The 20,914-nt window shown below is 40.4% G+C and overlaps 1 protein-coding gene across 4 annotated transcripts in view; it reads right to left on the bottom strand.

Moving 5' to 3' along the window:
- Positions 1-20,914, bottom strand: part of NUMA1 (nuclear mitotic apparatus protein 1) — a 68,447-nt gene that overhangs the window by 41,438 nt on the left and 6,095 nt on the right. The window lies entirely within an intron of this gene.

Genomic DNA, 20,914 nt, shown 5'->3' with positions numbered 1-20,914 from the left:
AAGCAGCTTTCTATACTTGGTCAACCAACCACAGAATCTCAAGGTTGAAAGAGCCCTTAATGGTCACATAGTCCCACACTAAATCCATACTGGAATATATGTGACAACTTTGCTGAAGATTTGCTATCTCCTGCCTGAGACAGAAATTTTACAACTTATGCGTATGCCTGAGCAAAGTCTGCCAATTTGAGACAACTTGTAATTTCAGAACATAAGCATGGAGAACAGGGCCTCTGCCCCGATCTGGTTTGTTTCCAATAGGCTTCAAGTAGCTACAAAACTCAGATCCCTCTCTCTCTTCTCCCCTCCCTTCGCTCTCCCTCTCATTCTCTCTTCTTTACCTTCCATGTTTCCACCTCCTGTACGTCACTGAGACACCCATCTTTCTAGTTCCAAATCCACTTCTCCTTCTACCGCACCAGGAAGCCTTTAACCACTGAAGGAAAGTAACACAAATATTGATAGGAGTTGGCTTTCTAAACAGGATGCTATATTGACTCCAGAACCAAACTTGTCATATGTACCAATAACTGAAATAAATGGGAACGGTGTCTAACATGCCCATTATACAAAAAACAAAACAAAAAACTGTAACATTTGAACAGACTTCAAGAATTTAAGAAAAGCTATGTCTCACATCTCAATTAATCCCCCCTAAAGAACCCTAAGGGGCAAGCATGTTTATTCCAATTTTATAGACTAGGAACCTAAAATTCAGAAGGAAGAAAATATCTGCCTCAAGGTCAACTGCCAATGTTGCAGAGCCACAACTCAAGACTTCTAAATCCAGTGCTCTCGCCAGCACACTTCAGCTGTATCCTATACTTTTTTCATCAGTCCAGTCCTTTGTGTACAAAGCACTTACGCATTCCTTGTTCAAACTGTTTCTGCCACAGCTCATGAAATGATCAGGGAAGGTGTCGTATTTTCCATTTTTAAAGATGCTAAGTAACTTGAACAGCGCTAGATAAAAAACATTCCATGTGGGCCGGCCCGGTGGCTCAGGCAGTTAGAGCTCCGTGCTCCTAACTCCGAAGGCTGCCGGTTCGATTCCCACATGGGCCAGTGGGCTCTCAACCACAAGGTTGCCAGTTCAATTCCTCGACTCCCGCAAGGGATGGTGGGCTCTGCCCCCTGCAACTAAGATTGAACACAGCACCTTGAGCTGAGCTGCCTCCCGGGTGGCTCAGTTGGTTGGAGCGCGGGCTCTCAACCACAAGGTTGCCAGTTCAATTCCTCAACTCCCGCAAGGGATGGTGGGCTGTGCCCCCTGCAACTAGCAACGGCAACTGGACCTGGAGCTGAGCTGCGCCCTCCACAACTAAGACTGAAAGGACAACAACTTGAAGCTGAACAGAACCCCCCACAACTAAGATTGAAAGGACAACAATTTGACCATTGTTCCCCAATAAAGTCCTGTTCCCCTTCCCCAATAAAATCTTTAAAAAAAAAAAAAAAAAAAAAAATTCCATGTATCTGGCATCACTGAGAAGTACAAAATTCCTCACAATTTTCCTAACAACTGAAATTTCCCCCTTTGGGACCAAACATGAAAAAAAGAAAAAAACTTATTTGCAATATAAATTCTCCAAAATACGTAAGATATGCTACTCTTTATTTGGAATTAATAAAATTTAATCAGGGACATTCAACAATAAACATGAAATAAACACCTGTAGATACGGTGCTTGAGACTCAAAGATGAATTAGACAGGCTTCTTATCCTTATACCTATAACCGCCCCTAATGTGAGGCCGAAGAACACAAACCTGGGTGTGCTGAAAGGAAGATGAGGACACTGAGAAGTCTAGCCGAGACCAGCAATGACTTACTTGAGAGCAGTGGGAGGTACTGAGGTGGCCTGAGCAGGAGAATGCCATACTTGTGTGTGTTGTTTGATAGGGTCTGACACACTGAGTCCAGAGGCAGAATAGAGCTAGGTGGCAACTGCAGTGGCAGAGATAAAAGAGCTGCTGCCAGGGCAGGGCAGTAGGAACTAAAAAGAAAGGTACATGTGAAAGGCACTACGGAGGTAGACTCAAAGCTCTTAGGATACAGGGGTGTGGGGAAGGAAGGGAGTGGAAAGGACCTCCAGAAGTCTTGCTGTGGTAAAAAGACTTCAGAATGGAAAAACAGAAGTTACCCTTTTTGAGGAGCTGTGAGGGACTGATTAACTCTGCATGGGATGTTGAGGAAAGCTGTACCGAAGAAGTAATATTTAAGCTGAGCACTTACAGCTTGAGTAGGATGACAGGGTTTCACAAGACAAGTGGAAAAAAAGAGCCTTCTAAGCAGAGAGAACAGCATGTGCAAAGACAGAGTTTCGTACATCTGAGCAGTGACATGCAGCTTTAGGACGGTGCAGCAGATGATGAGAATAAGTAGTACTAAGCTGTGAGGCATGTGCATCGTGCTGAGGAATTCAGATTTTACCGTGTAGGTGACGGCAAACACAGCTTCTAAGGGGAGGGGGTGAAGGGAAGTCCTATCGATCAGCTCTGTGTCCCAGTCTATATGAAGTTCAGGCTGGGATGGTAAGAAAACGAGGAAGGCACTACTGTATATAGTCTCATGGCCAAGAGCATGGGGTCTGGAGTCGGGCTGCCCAACTGAAACCCTGGCTCTGCGGCTTACTAGCTGTGCAACTTGGGGCAAGTTACTTAACCTCTCTCTGTTCCCAGTTTCCCCATCTATAAAATGAAAATAATAGTACTTTCTCAGCGGGTCATTATAAGGAATTAACAAGATGGCATGTATAAAGTGCTTAGCACAATACCTGGTACAGAGACAAATGCTAGCTGCTATTAAGAGGCTGAAAGTTCATCAGTAGAAAGTTACACCCGCATATGATATAGAAGAAGAAGCAATAGCTTTGAGAATTATTTACAACAGGCTCTTCCTTCTACCAGAGTTTTCTGGTCCTACCTCTTCTCTTAGTTAATTCTAATTTATCCTTCGTATCTCAGTTCAAATGTTACCTCCTCATGTAAATGCTCCCTAACCACTCTCCCTAGATTTGGTCAAGTTCTTACTCTGCATAGCACCACATTTCTTGCCTTCATAGCACTCGTGGTTTCTAATCACACCTTTCTGCATTTCATTAATTTATTTTTCCCACTACCATATGTTCCTTGAAATCAAATATTGTGTGCTCACCACTGATTTCTTAGAAATTAAGACAACGACTAGCACATAGAAGGGTCTGGATAAGTATTTCTTGAACCAATGAAAGGTTTCAAATTATACTTTAAAAGTGAACCAATGAAAGGTTTCAAATTATACTTTAAAAGTGAGAAAAGATGATATAGGAACATTTGTGACAACATGGATGGATCTTGAGAGAGTAATGCTGAGCGAAACAAGTCAGACAGAAAAAGCAGAGAACCATGTGATTTCACTGATATGTGGTATATAAACCAAAAACAACAAAAGAACAAGACAAACAAATGAGAAACAGAAACTCATAGACACGGACAATAGTTTAGTGGTTGCCAGAGGGTAAGGGGGGTGGGGGGGGAGGTGAGGGTAAGGGGGATCGAATATATGGTGATGGAAGAACGGACTCTGGGTGATGAACATACAATGGGATTTATAGATGATGTAATACAGAATTGTACACCTGAAATCTATGTAATTTTACTAACAATTGTCACCCCAATAAATTTAATTTAAAAAAAAAAAAAAAAAAAAAAGTGAACCCTCTTCAGATGCAATCTTTATATAGAACCCGGGATACGGACAAAAGTAGATGGTTTGAAATAAAGGATGTTTTGGAAGCCCTGTCCCTTCTGCTTTCACCTGGTTCCTGAGTCAGTTCTGTAGTTCTGTTAAGCTTTGCAGAATGCAGTGCAAAACCACTGTTTGTTCCAGTAAGCAGTGACATATATCTGAAGCAAGGCATGATGTAGAAAAGGAAGCAATAGGGCCGGCCCGGTGGCTCAAGCGGTTAGAGCTCCACGCTCCTAACTCCGAAGGCTGCCGGTTCGATTCCCACATGGGCCAGTGGGCTCTCCACCACAAGGTTGCCAGTTCAATTCCTGGAGTCCCGCAAGGGATGGTGGGCTGCGCCCCCTGCAACTAGCAATGACAACTGGACCTGGAGCTGAGCTGCACCCTCCACAACTAAGACTGAAAGGACAACAACTTGACTTGGAAAAGAGTCCTGGAAGTGCACACTGTTCCCCAATAAAGTCCTGTTCCCCATCCCCAAAAAAATCTTTAAAAAAAAACGAAAGAAAAGGAAGCAATAGCTTTGAGAATTACGACAGGCTCTGATAATCAATTTTAAGTGAAGGATGAGAAAAGGAAAATTCTAGAAGCACCTCTAAATTTCTCAGCTTGTGTGAATGCCAAAAACCAAGAAAAGAACGCAAAGGTAATAACTTCATTCCTTGAATACTAGTATCAAACCTATCAAGCAAGTACCAGTAAACACCCTCTTTTATAGAAGAGGTTTCAAGATGTTCCAGCCAGCTGTCCAAGATCGCGAGGCTAAGAAGTAGCACAATTAAGATTCAAACCCAGGTCTGTCTCACTCCAAAGTCCATAATCTAAACCATCATGCTATACTCAGTATGAGAGTTTGATTTTACACGAGGCATCTACTGGATATATATGTAATTAGGAAAATCCAGGAACTGGTGAAAAATATGACTTGGGGCTAGTGATACAGATTTGGGTCACATTTGGAACAGTGTGACTATCCGCGGAAGAGGGTCATGCTTGCTTATTAGGCCTGTAAAGGTGGTGTGCCTTCTGCCAAAGCCTCTGCCTTACACAGCTCCAGGGGCACCTGCATGAAGAGAGGAAGTGGGAAACTTTGGGAGAAATTGCAGATCTCTGGGGATTCCTTTTAGGTCTTTTATATTATTTCCACCTAGAGAAAACCTGATGGAAAACCACTGAGCATGCCAATGTCAACAGAAAAAGAAGGCAATACAGGAGGTTAAGAGAATGAGTCTGGGGATCAAACACGCTTCTTCCTGTTCTCTCCTTACTCCAGGTTCACCTCACCTCCTGCTTGGGATCCTACCTCGCCCAATTTCAGAGTATTCAAATGTAAAACACAGCATTTAAAAGTAAATGAAACACTCAAGAGGTACTTCAATTGTGGGATCCTAAACTCATGAAGTTTTAGGGCTAAAAATGACCTTGGAGGTCAGTGTCTCCTGGTATAAGCTCTTCATTTTAGAGATGAGACTAGAGCGTGGTTTAACAGTTGTTAAATGACCTTATTAAAGCTCACACATCAGGAAGGTGAGAACTACAAAGCTGGTTCCCTGACTCCTGGTTCTCTTTCCACTAACCACCAGATGCATTCCCTAAACCCAAAGAAGATTTACATATTAACTCTATTTTTACTTTCATAATTCTTTACTTCATTAACTCACTAAAAAAATTAAAAGCACCCCTTAAAAATCAATTAAGATGAAAAAAATGTTTAGGAAACTCCAGTTCTTCCTTGTTTCCAAAGTTTATTTCCCTTGTTCTATAAAATCAATGAAATTAGATATAAAATACAAAACTTAAGATTAGTAATCTCTCAGCCCCTTTCCATTCCCCTCCAAGTCCTCCCATAAAAAATATTAACAGACATGCAAATATATTTTATATTTAAGAGGATTTTTTGTTTTCTATATTTAAGAAACTAGGTTTACACTTTAAAACTGCTCTACAACTTGTTTTTCTCACTTAATAATTTATCATGAATATACCCCCAAGAGTCAATAAATAAAATTCTAACTCATACTTTTAAAAAGCTGTATAAGTCCATATAAAGGATATACCATAATGTGTTCACATATTTTCCTATTGATTTACATGACTATTTTCAATCTGTTACCACTTCAAACAATGCTGTAATGAATATCCTTGTACATGTTTCTTTTTAAACAAAAGAAAATATGATTTCTACACACACACTTTCCTTGTTGTCCCATGTCTTCATTGCTTCCTCTCCTATCATCATCCCTGCCTAGCTTGCTCACAGAATTCTCCTCAGGGCCCAGTGTGATAATAGAGGGCAAAGCAATTTGGAGAATGTTAAGACATGACATGTGATAGTTACTGTTAGTAAATTAGAATTGGCCTGACTTGGCTGCCTCTGCCAGCCATCTGCACACACTGCCCACCCACCCCCAATACATGTTGTGCTCCTGTTCTGGTCTCAGCAGCTGCTTCCAACTCAACTAATGTGGGCAGAGCTGCTCAACTAATGTGGGCAGAGCTGCTCAACTAATGTGGGCAGAGCTGGCTCGGGGATTAATCCTACTTTGTCATACTCACGACAACGGCGAGTACAGATAGGCCGACCAGCTATCCAAACAAGTGGGAAGGAGAATACATGATTGCTATGAAATAACACAGAAGTGTATAGTAAAACGCAAAACTCCCCATTCACCAAACCTTAACCAACATTCGCCAATGGCACTCCTCTTCTCAGAGGTAACTACTGTTGTAAGTTTGTTGTGTAACTTTTCAGACATTTCCTAAGCATTCATACACACACAAACACACACACACACACACACACACACACACACACGTACGGGGGTGTCAAAAAAATGTATACACATTTTAAGAAAGGAAAAAACTGTACTAAAATTGTAATACTCAATATATACCGATAACAAAAGATGAATACAAGTCACGTTTGACTTCTGCAATTACAAGAGGTGCTCAAAGTGGTTACCATCAGCATAATTTTAATAGTTTTTTCCTTTCTTAAAATGTGTATACATTTTTTTGGCACCCTCCATATTTATATATACATATATATATATATATATATATATATATATATATACATACACATATATACATACACACACAGAGATGTCTGTATAGAGATACACACATACACACATGTGTATGTATGTGGATAAAGAATATGTGTGTGTATGTTTGGTCTACATACCTGTATTCATACTGTATAATTTGCTCTGCAACTTGACTTTTTCATTTAGAAATTTCTCTGACATGTTTCCACATTAGTATATAATGGACTCCTCATACTTCGAAAGCTCAAGAAAAATGCCATAGTAAGGTTGTACCACAAGTTTGTTTTCCCATTTCGCTATGTCTGAACATTTAGGTTGTTCACCGTACTTTGTCACGACACAGAATGCTGTATCGATAATACTGGTACACACCTCCTTTCACATACCAGCTAAATTTCTCTAGGCTATATACCAATAATTAGAATTGATGAAGTCTGTGCATGTTAAATGCTGATAGGTACTCCCACATTACCAACCAAAAGGGTGTACCACCAACAGAGCATAAAAATTACTATTTCTATACCTTTCCAACAACAGGTATTATTTTTATTTCACCAATATAAAGGATAGAAGACAATATATTATTGCTTTAATTTACATTTTTCTGATTTCCAGAAAAGTTAAATATCTATCCATTTGTGTAATTGGTCATCCTTATTTTTTACGGAAAGTATTACCATTTTGATTTTAAACATTAGGACTCAGAGAGGCTAAGGTGACAGCTAGTAAGTGGAAGACATCAAAGCTAAGTTTTTGAACAACTTCCCATGAAAGCTAGGCCTTCTGACTATCTAATGTATTTCCCACTACCCAAAGGTCCACAGAGTCTATGGCCTGAGGGCCAGCTGCCCAGATGTTGTGAATCAAGTCTTATTGGTACACAGCTATAACTATTCATTTAGGGGTACTTTTGTTCACCAGTGGCAGAGGTGAATAGGTGTGACTATATGTCCTTAAAAGCCTAAAATATTTACTATCTGAGTCTGAATAAATCAGTAACTCACATTTAACACCTAAAGAAAAGTTTCTCAATGGAGACTAATTGTTGCCCCATTGACTACAGTGTGGCTATGTTAGACAGTATGGTCGTATAGGTCTGGTACATAATATTGAAGAAAAAGCCCAAAACACTCAAATGAAGTCAAAAGACATCCCCCTACTTCGGGTTGGGACACTACTCTAGAGAGTTTCCAATGAGCTATTTTTCATCCTCTTTGTCTCTTTAATTTCAACTAATGGAAAACCAATGGTTCCGAACGTACTTTAGTAACTTTGATGAGCAACGTAGCTCCCATTCACACACTACAATAATATAAAACTAAAGTAAGCTCCACTATGTCTGCTTCCACACACACACACACACACCACACAAAACAGGTATCTCTCCTTCCCTTTTGCTTGTAGAGAGAAGATTCACTGGGCAGCAGCTGAACATTTACAGCAGGTCTAGCCAATGCTAGGAGTTAAGGCCCGACCTCTGTGGGAAAGGAAGGCCCATTCTTCCCTCGAGATCCTACGCTTCTGAAGATCCTGGCCATGAGCATAAGTAATTTCTACTGGGAATTTTAGGGCCACTAAGTTCCTGTTGTGCAGAAGGGGAAGGTGACATCATCCCCATTTTATAAATTGAGGGGAATTGAGGGTAACATCTCCTTTTTCTTTCATTTCCAAAGGTCATTTTAGCAAATAGGGCTTCATAACAGTGGACACCAGCACCCCACCCCCCAGAACACCCCCTAACACATGCCCTTTTCTCCTTCCATCCTCTCCCAAATTTTGATTTTACACAATAATGCCAAAGAAGCTATCATACTCTCCAGGAAAATTAAATGAATCTAGTATTTTGAATGAGAAATTAATAAATAAAGAACAGTGCATCTTCTCATGCAAGTAAGCAGGCAGGCATTTTTTAAGTGGTTCTCTGGAAAGAAATTTGGCAATACATTTCAGGAACCTAAAAAATGTTCATATTCAAACATGCTAAGTGAAAAAAGCTAGACACAAAAGAACAAAAATTGTATGATCTCACTTATGAGGTACCTAGAATGGGCAAATCCATAGAGACAGAAAGTAGAACAGAGGTACCAGAGGCTGACAGAGGGAGGAATGGGAGTTAATTGTTTAATGGGTACAGAATTTCTGTCTGGGATGATGAAAATATCCTGGAAATGGATAGTGGTGATGGTTGCACAATATTGTGAATATAAATATACTTAATACCACTGAATGGTACAGTTAATTGGAATTTAAATTGTGAATTCAACACTTTAAAATGGTTAAAACACATACATACACACACAGTGACACACAAATGCATGCACATAAAAAATGACATGGACACTGAATAAGATCTTCGGTCCAATTTAACAGTACTGTACGAATGTCAATGTCCTGGTCTTGACATTGAACTCCAGATGTCACCGCTGTAAGATGTCACCATTGCGGGAAGGAGATATTTGGACCCTACGTACTACTTTTGAGTCTATAGTTACTTCAAAATAATTTTTTTAAATATAAAAAAAGGTTAAAATGGTAAATTTTGTTACATATATTTTACCAAAATTTTTAAAAATGGGATTACTAAAAAAACAAAGTCATGTTCTTTGAACAAATAATTTCATTTATAGCAATAAAAGTTTAGAAAATAATATGAAACATAAACAAAAGTATATATATTAATAGAATTATTATTATTATGAAGAACTGGAGAAAAACTAAATATCTAACAATAACTCAAATTAATTATATCCATATGACGAAACCTTATACAGTCATTAAAAATATTTTAAATAATTTTAATGAAATGGGGAACTACTCAAGAAATGAATTTAAAAAGCAGGATATCGGGCCGGCCGGTGGCTCAGGCGGTTGGAGCTCCGTGCTCCTAACTCCGAAGGCTGCCGGTTCGATTCCCACATAAGCCAGTGGGCTCTTAACCACAAGGTTGCCGGTTCAATTCCTCAAGTCCCACAAGGGATGGTGGGCTGTGCCCCCTGCAACTAACGACAGCAACTGGACCTGGAGCTGAGCTGCACCCTCCACAACTAAGATTGAAAGGACAACAACTTGACTTGGAAAAGAGTCCTAGAAGTACACACTGTTCCCCAATAAAGTCCTATTCCCCTTCCCCAATAAAATCTTAAAAAAATAAAAAGCAGCAGGATATAATTTAGTATGATATGAACCCAATTTATTTTTTAAAGTACATATTCTATACCAATGTGTATATGATACACAGACATCTGCATACTTGTTAGTGTGAATGTGTGTGTATATTTGTAAGAAAATATACCAAATAATGTTTATTTCTGAGTTGCGGAATTAATGGGTCAACTTTACTTTCTCCCTTAAAAACTTATTTTTCATGTTTTCTAAACTATGCCATGATATCCATGATATACAATCAAGAAAAAAAATTAGTACACATCGTTTGACCCAGTAATTCACTTGAAGACTTACATAAGAAAATAATCAAAACTACTGACAAAATTTATGCTTAATAATACTCAATGCAAAGATACACTAGAAACTAACAATCAATAATTAATTTAAAACTATTAATAAACAATTAACAAATAATGATTACCTCTGTAGCGTAGAATTAGGAAAAAGGTTGAACTACAGGGGACTTACTTGTTATATATAATTTGTGTGAAAGTATCACAGTGTTGTATAAAATAAAAAAACTAAAAGCACTATAAAAATCCTGTATGATAGACTATTATGTAAGCATTATAAAGAGTTTCAGCAACATTGTAAATACATGTGAATTTTTATCATGAAAATTGTAGATGGGAAAAAAGCAGAATACAAAATTGTAGTCAATGTATAATCTGGACTATGCAAAACAGAAATATGGGCCGGCCCAGTGGCTCAGGCAGTTAGAGCTCCAGGCTCCTAACTCCGAATGCTGCCGGTTCGATTCCCACATGGGCCAGTGGGCTCTCAACCACAAGGTTGCCGGTTCAACTCCTCGAGTCCCGCAAGGGATGGTGGGCTCCGCCCCCTGCAACTAGCAACGGCCTGGAGCTGAGCTGCGCCCTCCACAAGACTGAAAGGACAACAACTTGAAGCTGAACGTGCTGAAAGGACAACAACTTGAAGCTGAACGTGCCCCTCCACAACTAAGACTGAAAGGACAACAACTTGAGTTGGAAAAAAGGCCTGGAAGTACACACTGTTCCCCAATAAAGTCCTGTTCCCCTTCCCCAATAAAATCTTAAAAAAAAACAAAACAAAAAAACAGAAATATGCATAGATACCCAAAATGGTGAATGGAAATACAAAAATGGGAATAAGTGATTTTCTTCAAACAGTGGGGTTATGGATGATTTTAGTTTTCTTCTTTATACTGTTCTGTATTTTTCCTATTTCCTACAATGAATATATACTATTTTTCAATCAGGTTCAAAAAAATGTTTTTGGTTTCCACTGTATGATCAGAAGTCCAGCCCTGTGAGAAATTTTATCCTCAAAGGATTAATAGTAAACAATCCACTAGCAAGAAGACTGTACATAATATATATGCCAAAGAAAACCTTCACCTTTGTGGGGTAAGGCAACTCAGTCTAAAGGGACACTGCTGACCACTTCCTGCCTTCTTGCTTTTGGAGCTTCTTTAGTAACGGAGGAATCAAGTGCCCAAACATGAGATGCCTGGTAAACTTTATACTTTAAGAATCAGGACCACCACCTTCTCCACCTTGAAATCTAAGACCTTACACTTAAAAAACAGACCAAGACGTAAGTAAATCGATAGGGTCATGTTATTCCTTACATCAAAAACATTCAACAGCTAACTCTATGCAAAATAAAATCCAAATCCCTTGGCATGACTGTTATGCAGGGTGGCCTGAGGGGTCTCTGGTCCCGCTCCCCACATAAGAACGCAGGACATAGTGAGGCCAAAAAGGAACACCCACGGAGCCATAGATAGGGGAGTCATACCACTATAGCTGGGTTGGAGACACAGGAAGCAGAAGCCACACGACCCGCAACCTGCCGTCCGCTTCTCTGCCAACCAACCAACCCCTTGCTAACTGCAATCCGTGCTTGCCAGCCACCATCTTCTTGCTAGCCCCCATTTTCCTGCTAGCGAAGCCACGGCAGTTATATTAGTGGCCAATGGCTCACTGGTTACAGCTGACAGCCAACTAGCCACAGCTGATGGCCATCCAATCACAGTTGATGGCCATTTACTACCTGAGCCAGCACCTTTCCACATGAGGCCGAGAGCCTGGAATCTGCACTCCTGGCTCTGTCCCCACAATGACATTTTAGGCTCTTTAAGATCCAACCATCAATATTCTTTTCCAGCTTCACCTACAGCTCATTACTCTAAAATATCTTCTATCTCAGAAACACTTTTCCCAAACATGCCCGGAATTTTCCAGGCCCTGTGCCTTTGCCCATGCTATATAACATCCTCTAAAATGCCCTTTCTTCTAAACCTACTGAACTCTTGTTCACCCTTTAAAATCTGGCTCAAATGCCTTCTCCCTTCAGAATTTCCCCTTTTCCCTCCAATTCAAGAACACCTGTTCTTCCCTCTGTATGCTCCCATATTGCTTGTTCCTCGACGCCCTTTATATCATCCCTGGGTCAATGCTAGCTACACACTTGTTTCACCTGCCTAAGCGCCTCGAGAGCAGAAACCATCTTATTCCCACATCCACTCCATTCCAGCACAAGGCTTACACACAGTAAGTGCTAAATAATGCTGCCTGAGTAAGAGCCAACTGGACCTTATCTAGTGAATTCTTTCAGTGATGCAGCCAGTAAAGCCAAATTGTCAAAGAGAACAAACCCTCTAATTTAAAGTCACATACCTAGCATGAGTGACCAGCAGAAAATGTCATGGACCTGCCACTTTAAGGGGACTGGCAAGTCAACTATGTTTACACAACCCTAAGTAAAACGAAAGGGCACTAACAGAAAGAAGAAAAATAAGGAGAGTAAGAGGTGTGGATTCTACAGGTCACCTCCTCCTCTGCTTGGAGTCCAAATTTCCCAGCCCAATGTCTACCAAGCTCACCAAGCAGCCTATTCTCTCTTTGGAGTCACTATAGGATCTAAGTATTGAAAAGCAACTGACTAGGACACTTTATCCAGCAACTGGCTCTGCTCTTGGGCATTTAACTTCTAATTGTGGTTACATGGGGCTTTTTCTCTAAACAAATCCCAGTATACCAATCATTAAGTGAATCCCTTTAAAGAAAGGCTTGAAATTAACAACAGCAGGGAACAAAGTCTCTAAATCTTCTAAATAACAATATCCACACTGTCCATTTTGATGAAATTCACCCCCACCTCCTTCAAAGAATAGGTCCTACCAGGGAATAACTTCTCTCAGAACCAGCATGTCCTGTGATTGTTTTTCAGGAGAAAGCTCCCTGTGCCTGCTTCTCATTAAGTAGCTAGCTCATGTTTGATCGCTCAGCTGTGACTGCAAGTAGACAGTAGCCACTATAATTTAGGGGCTAAAAAGGAATTCCCTCCTGCCCCTAGTTTAATAATCAAGCAGCTTAGCACAAATAGATACTTCCCCACCTCAAACCTCCTTAGGCCTACCTGTTTTCAGATCTGGAACTCTTAGTATCTAACTTTTTCAGTATAAAAATGAGGAAAACAAGGCCTAGAGTAAGAAAGAGACCAGCAAATGATCATATAGTGACTCAGTGACCTAATCTTTTGACCAGGCTACCTAACACCTTATTTTACTGAGTAGTTATCAACAAGACCGCCGTTTCCAGGATCAAATTCCAGGGTACTACAATCAGCGTAATTTAAATGCATTCAAGATAGCCTCTCTGCTTTGACAATCCCTGCCCATCAAACCCTTTTTCAAACCTAAACTGCTGACTAAATAAATAAATCAATCAATGAAGTACCATGATATATCATTTCTCCTTCAAAAGATTGGAGCTACCAAACCACATGTTTCAGCCGCCATCTGGAAACCATCCTGATGGACTCTGGCACGCTGGTGAGCAATGGCTGCTGCAGCCTGAAGAAGCTGTGGCAGCGAGTCTTCTGGAGATGGGACTGCAATGGCGCCTCTGCTACAATGTCCTACAGCAACATGTTCCAACCCTTTGTGGCCCTCAACACATTTGTGATTTGGGAGGACTACCATGATAACAGTTAATTTTCTGCATTATGTAGTCACCTTGACGTAGGAGCAAGCATATACGCAGTGAGAATGAAGGAAATGACACCTTTTTAAACAAACAGTTCCAATCTTTTTAAATCAAATGAAAACTATAATCAAAATAGTCTCCTTAGGGGCCTCTGGGACAACATCAAGCATACCACCAACATTCGCATCAGAGGGGTACCAGAAGGAGAGCGAGCAAGAAATTGAAAACCTATTTGAAGAAGTAATGACTGAAAATTTCCCTAACCTGGCAAAGGAAATAAATATACAACCACAGGAAGCACAGAGTCCCAAACAAGATAAACCCAGAGGCTAACACCAAGACACATCACAATTCAAATGCCAAAGGTTACAAAGAGAGAATCTTAAAAGCAGCAAGAAAAAAGCAATTAGTTACCTACAAGGGAGCGCCCATAAGACTGGCAGCTGATTTCTCAACAGAAACTTTGCAGGCAAGAAGGGAGTGGCAGGAAATATTCAACGTGATGAAAAGCAAGGACCTACAACCAAGATTACTCTACCAGCAAAGCCATCATTTAGAATCGAAAGACAGATAAAAGCTTCCCAGACAAGAAAAAGTTAAAGGAGTTTCTCACCACCAAACCAGTATTACAAGTAATGTTAGCGGAACTTCTTTAAGACCAAAAAAAAAAATGAAATCAAAAATATGAATAAAATGACAATAACTACATATCTATCAATAATTACTTTAAAGGTAAATGGATTAAATGGTCCAATCAAAAGATAGGGTAACTAAATGGATAAGAAAACAAAACCCTTACATATGCTGCCTTACAAGAGACTCATTTCAGATCAAAAGACACACACAGACTGAAAGTAAAGAGATGAGAAAGATATTTCATGAAAATGGAAACAAACAAAAAAAAGCAGAAGGGAGCAATACTTATACCAGACAAAATACTTTAAAACAAAGGCTATAACAAGTATCAAAGAAGGACCCAGTAATCCTACTTCTGGGTATTTATCCTAAGAAACCCAAAATGCTACTTTGAAGGGACAGGTGCATCCATATGTTCACTGCAGCATTGTTTACAATGGCCAAGATGTGGAGACAGCCTGGGTGTCTGTCGATGGAAGAATGGATAAAGAAGTAGTGGTACAGATATACAATGGACCACTCAGCCATGGATGGGAATGGGTTCTTGCCATCTGTGGTGGCATGGATGGACCTGGAGGGTATTGTGCTGATTGGAGTATGTCAGACAGCAAAAGACAGACGCACTATGATTTAGCTTATATGTGGGATCTAAAGAACAAAATAAACAAACAAAACAGAAACAAACTCATAGATACAGAGAACATTTTGATTGTTGCCAGATGGGAGGGGGGATGGGAATGGGTGAAAAAGGAAAAGGGATTAAGACGTACAAATTAGTAGTTACAAAATAGTCACAGGGAAGTAAAGTAAAGCACAGGGAATATAGTCAATGATATGGTAATAACTATGCATAGTGCCAAGTGGGTACTAGACTAGTCAGGGGGATCACTTCTTAAATTATACAAATGTGGTCACACTATGCTGTACATCTGAAATTAATACAAAATAATATTGAATGTCAACTGTAATTGAAAAATTAAGAAAGGGAGGGGGAAGATGAAGGGGAATAAAAGGTTCAAATTTCCAGGTATAAAACAAATACATGATGGGACGTAATGTACAACATAGGAAATACAGTCAGTAATATTGTGAAAGCATGAGACAGTGTCAGATGGTTGCTCTATTTATCACGGTGACCACTTTAGGTATGTAAATGTTGAATAACTATGATGTACATAGTTATATAATATACAGAAACTAATATAATATTGTAGTTACATAATAATAGAAACAAATAAACATTGTATTTTAGCTATATTTTAATAAAAATCTTTTTTTTAAAGTCTCCTTAGGAAGTTATTTATTCTAACAATATTATTATTGCTCAAAATATTTACAAAACACTGCTTTGGAAATTGCCTTTAAAGTCTACTCCATGTGAAACAAGCGCAAAAAATTAAGTCTTACTGTTTCATAGTCACACCCCATTCTTCACCAAAAAAAGGTATTGCTTTGCTTAACTCTTTGGCTCACAGTATCTTCTGGCTGCTTTCAAAAAATTGAATCCAAATCTCCAAAAATTGAAAGAGTGAAGATTTGTTACTTTTGAGGATATTCAAAGGATGGGCTTAGAAGCCAGGAAAGTTTTGAGCACTGAAGGCATCACCAGAATAAATGTCAAGATTGAGAACACAATTACTTTGAGGGGGACAAACTGACAAATACTGTCATTGTCCCACAATTACAATGAAGGGGAGAAGATATGTGCAACATATGTCACATGTGTTAATAAAAATAAACTATTATATTACTTTCCAATTACACATTATGTAATCATAAACTTTGGCTGTGGAACAAGTCTTGCAGATCATATAATTCAAACTGTTCATTTTTACGTATGAGAAAACTCCAGTCCACTGAGGTTAGGCAATTTGTCCTTGGTCACACAGCTGGTTAGCAACAGTCAGGACTAGAAACCCAGTCGTTCTGACTCCCAGCATAATCCACAATTATATAATCCGTACACCTTCCCCTTCCCTCTTCCTCACTGGTCTTTCAGAGGGGAAGGCGATGACTCAGAACACTAAAGCACACCAAGGATGGTTCTGAAAACCAGTGGCTGAGAAATGATGGCTGAAGACCAGGACCTCTCTGCAGTCACCCCTATGAGTATGAACCATCGTTTAGAGTCTGGCTCACAAGAGTTCTGGGGAATCTACCTCAGAGCAGGGGTCAGTGAAACCTCTGGACACGCCCCCCACACTAGAAGAATATGTAAATATGTTTATTAAACCTCTCTGCCTACCTGCAGTAATCCATTCGCTTCAAGTCCTTAAAGGAAGGTTACTATGAAGAACCTGGATCAGGGAAAAAGACAGGAGAGCTCCTGTGCAGGAAAAAGTTGACCTATGAGCAGGCAGAGAGGGCAGGAAGCCCCTTGACTTACCTCTGGCAGGCAGCTTCCTCAGGCTGGGGAGAGAGATCCCTGGCAGTCTGGCTTAGAATTAACCTCGACCCAAGGAAGGGGCAAAGGACAAGAATGCGTGTTCATTCCCCCATCCTACCCACTACTAGTCAGCTCAGCCTCCCATCATCCTGGGCAGCCCCAGCGTTCTGTGGATCAGACAGCAACCAGCAGGGAAGCCACACAGCCCAGGTCAATGGGGTGAGTCAGTGGAAGAACAGGAAGAGTCACTGGGGCAGAAATTCTGGCCTCCTGCGGCAAGACGGGCAAACCACACCCACCACTGGTCAGCACTGGGAAGGCCCTGTCCTATCTGGATTCTGGTCGCCAAACCAGGAAAGGTCTTTCCTCAGGAGGCTCCATACCACTCTCATTTCCAAGTGTGTTTCTCCTCCTAAAAACCTTCCATAGTTTTCTTCTGCCTAAAACCCCACATCTAAATTCTTTGGCTTGATTTTCCAAGCCCTCCATTATATGGCCTCAAGTCATTTATTCAACCTTCTTTCCCACTATTCCACAGTGTACACTCGGAACTAATCAAGCCAGTCTTCCCACTTCTCTCTGCATGAGCCAAACCCTTTCTCATTTCCATGTCTTCAGTTATCCCATGGTGGTAAATTCACACACCTTCAGGAATTAGGCAGGTAGTAGAAAGGAATGCTCCAGTTGGAGCACATGGCAAAACTAAAGAGCACTGCCTCCACCTAAAGGTATTCAAATATTTTAACTCAAATATTTGTGTAGTATTTCTCTGTGAGCGTCACAATAACATTTTAAATAGTTATTAACGCTCTTTCTAGCTTGCAAGTGAAGAAACTTCCCCAAGGTTAGGCAGCTGGCAAAATGCTTGGGAAGTCTCTAGGCCTGTCTGAAGCCAAAGCAAGAGCTCTAAATTATTAGGCTTCCAAGTAGTACAAACACCATGGAAGCTACAGAGCTCTAAACTCTGAAGAGGAAATTCACACTCTTCATAACATACAGCCTTAATAGTGGGATGGGAAGCCCCGACAGCGGCTTATCTAACCATACTCCAACTGCCTCAAATTCTGTCCATTTTCCTACCAAAGTCTTTCCCGGTTATTCCAGGTCCTACTGAGTTCCCTCTTCTCTCAATTCCTGTAGGGTTTACAAATTAGATAACATAATCGAGTGCTAAATTATAATATATACTGTCATGCAAAACTGAATACTGATTCCATGTGTTTTCCAGCTTCACTAATCAAACTACTGTAACTAACCTACGTAGGTCCACCAAAAAGGTTTAACCTGAATCTAATCAAGAGGAAACAATCACACAAATCCAAATTAAGAGACATTCTGCAAAAAGTTAACCCGAACTCTTTAAGAACATCAACGTTATGATAGACAAAAAGGCATTCAAGATTAAAAGAGATTCAAGAACTTTGAAATCTATGTAACTTTACTAGCCACTGTCACTCCAATAAACTTTAATTTAAAATATAGACATATTTTTTAAAGGGAAAAAAAAAGAGAGATAAAAGAACTCTTGTTCAAGGTTAAAGGAAACTAGGGACATGACAAAATCTTGACAACTAAATGCACGCAGGATCCATCAATGGAAGCTGAATTGAAAAAAGTCTATGAAAGGCATCATTGGGAAAATGTGAGAAATCTGAACAAGTATTGTATGTTGGGTGCATTGAATCAATGTTAAATTTCCTGAGTGCTAACTGTATTGTGGTTATATAGGATCTGGTTTTTAGGAAATAGTTGCTGAAATATTTAGGATGAAGTAACATGATGTTCACATCTAACAGTCAAAAGGTTCAGAAAAATGAAGGCTAGACAGACAGCAAATATGGCAAAATATTAACAATTGGTGAATCTAGGTGAAGAGGATATAAGTATTTGTTATATTATTTTTGTAAAGTATCAGTAAGTTTGAACATATGTAAGAGTATATAAAGATTTGTATATTATTCCCATAAGGCATCTGTAGTTTTGAAAGCTGGTGAAGAGGGAAACCCTGTATCATACAGTTCTTTATATACTCAGCTCTGGGAGAAATGTAATAGGCACTTTTACATATTTGCTCACTGCCTAAGGAAACTGGGCTTTGGAGGTCGGCAACCAGACAAAGTCCACTTTGCAACAGTTCATCAGGGGTACAGTGGCAAACTTGGGGAACAAGAGGTTTCCCTCAGACTCACGTCATCACACCACAGGAAAGACAGAAAAGCCGGCAATCAAAGCTATTATTACCTCACCCCCTCCCTGAGGCCATCCAGAAGTCAGGCACTTGATAAATGCCCACTTACAAGGCAAAATGCAGTTGCTGCCCACACATAGGACCAAAAGCTGGGGTCATATTGCATCCACCTTGCCACAAAGTACCAAAAATTTGACAGCCTGCAAACCAATTGTCTCTGGCCAGTCACGGGAAGGTATCCAAGAGGTCAAATAAATAGGCCTGAAACATATACAGTCTTTACTCCTCACCAGATAAACCGGTCCTCAGCTGCAATAAGGCAGAAGAAGTCTGCAAAGCTGAATCACTGGCATTTCCTGCACTGGCTTCAAAGAAACTGGTCCTTAAATAGGACAGAAAGGGCAGCTGACACAGCTGCCAACAGAGGCCTCAACCCAGAAGCGTGCTGAGCAATATGCCCTTCCTCCTTTCTACAACCACCAGATCATTTTACGTCTGCCAAGTGGTCCCTTATTAGGGCGAATGACAGCCCAATGGCCAACCTTTAACCTTGACTCTCTACTTCCCTCATTGACAGCCAAGATACTGCCCTTTCCAGATACTGTAACTCCTCCACCAATGTAGCAGAAGAAATAGTCAAAACGATTCCCCCCAAACACTGATCTACTGAAGTAAGATCTATAGTCGTGCAACATAGACCTTGCTTCTAAAACCTACCATGTTCAGCATCTTTACCAAAGACAGAATGAAAACATATATAAGGCTTTGGAATTATAAACTGTGAAGGACAAAATACAATGTTTTTAGATTTCATCCGACAAAAAAATTGTGGCAGGTCTGATGTTACTAAAATAACAAGACATAATATAAAAGGATTCAATATAAAGCCCTGCATCTAGAATAAAAGAAATCAACCACACTAACAGGATGGTAGAGACCTGGTACAGCCTTTGGGGGCACGAGGAAAGGCTGCCTACGGTGGGAGGTGGAGGAGAGGCTCTTACTACATACTCTCAATGAACCCTGAATCGGACAGCTACCCAAAACATCAATGCTCGTTTTGCTACTCAAGGCTCAGGTCACAGATGACTGTGCCCCACCTTTGAAAAGCAAAGTCAGAGTATATGCAGAGAAAGAATGACAACCTTGGTGAAGGGTCTGCAAGTCATGTCATGGAAAATGTGAGGGAAGAATTACAGATGTTTAGTCAGGGAAAACATGAAAACTTTTTTTCAAATATATGCATGCTTGTCGTGCAGATGAGAAGAAAAACTATGTCTTCCTCCAAGAAGACAAAACTAGAATTAGTGAGTGGAAGTTAAAGGAAGATAGATTTTTGGTTTGACACAGGGAGGAACTTTAAGGATAATAAAGACACTAAGAATATGGGATACGGTGGGGCCAGCCCGGTGGCTCAGGCGGTTGGAGCTCCTAACTCTGAAGGCTGCTGGTTCAAGTCCCACATGGGCCAGTGGGCTCTCAACCACAAGGTTGCCAGTTCGATTCCTCGAGTCCTGCAAGGGATGGTGGGCAGCGCCCCCTGCAACTAAGATTGAACGTGGCACCTTGAGCTGAGCTGCCGATGAGCTCCCAGATGGCTCAGTTGGTTGAAGCGCATCCTCTCAACCACAAGGTTGCCGGTTCGACTCCCACAAGGGTGGTGGGCTGCGCCCCCTGCAACTGGCAATGGCGACTGAACCTGGAGCTGAGCTGTGCCCTCCACAACTAAGACTGAAAGGACAACAACTTGAAGCTGAATGGCACCCTCCACACCTAAGATTGAAAG

The sequence above is a fragment of the Rhinolophus sinicus genome, chromosome 14 (genome assembly GCF_057876585.1).
Source record: "Rhinolophus sinicus isolate RSI-liver-muscle chromosome 14, RSI-T2T, whole genome shotgun sequence".
Lineage (NCBI taxonomy): Eukaryota > Metazoa > Chordata > Mammalia > Chiroptera > Rhinolophidae > Rhinolophus > Rhinolophus sinicus.
This window is presented reverse-complemented; position numbering and strand designations above follow the sequence as displayed.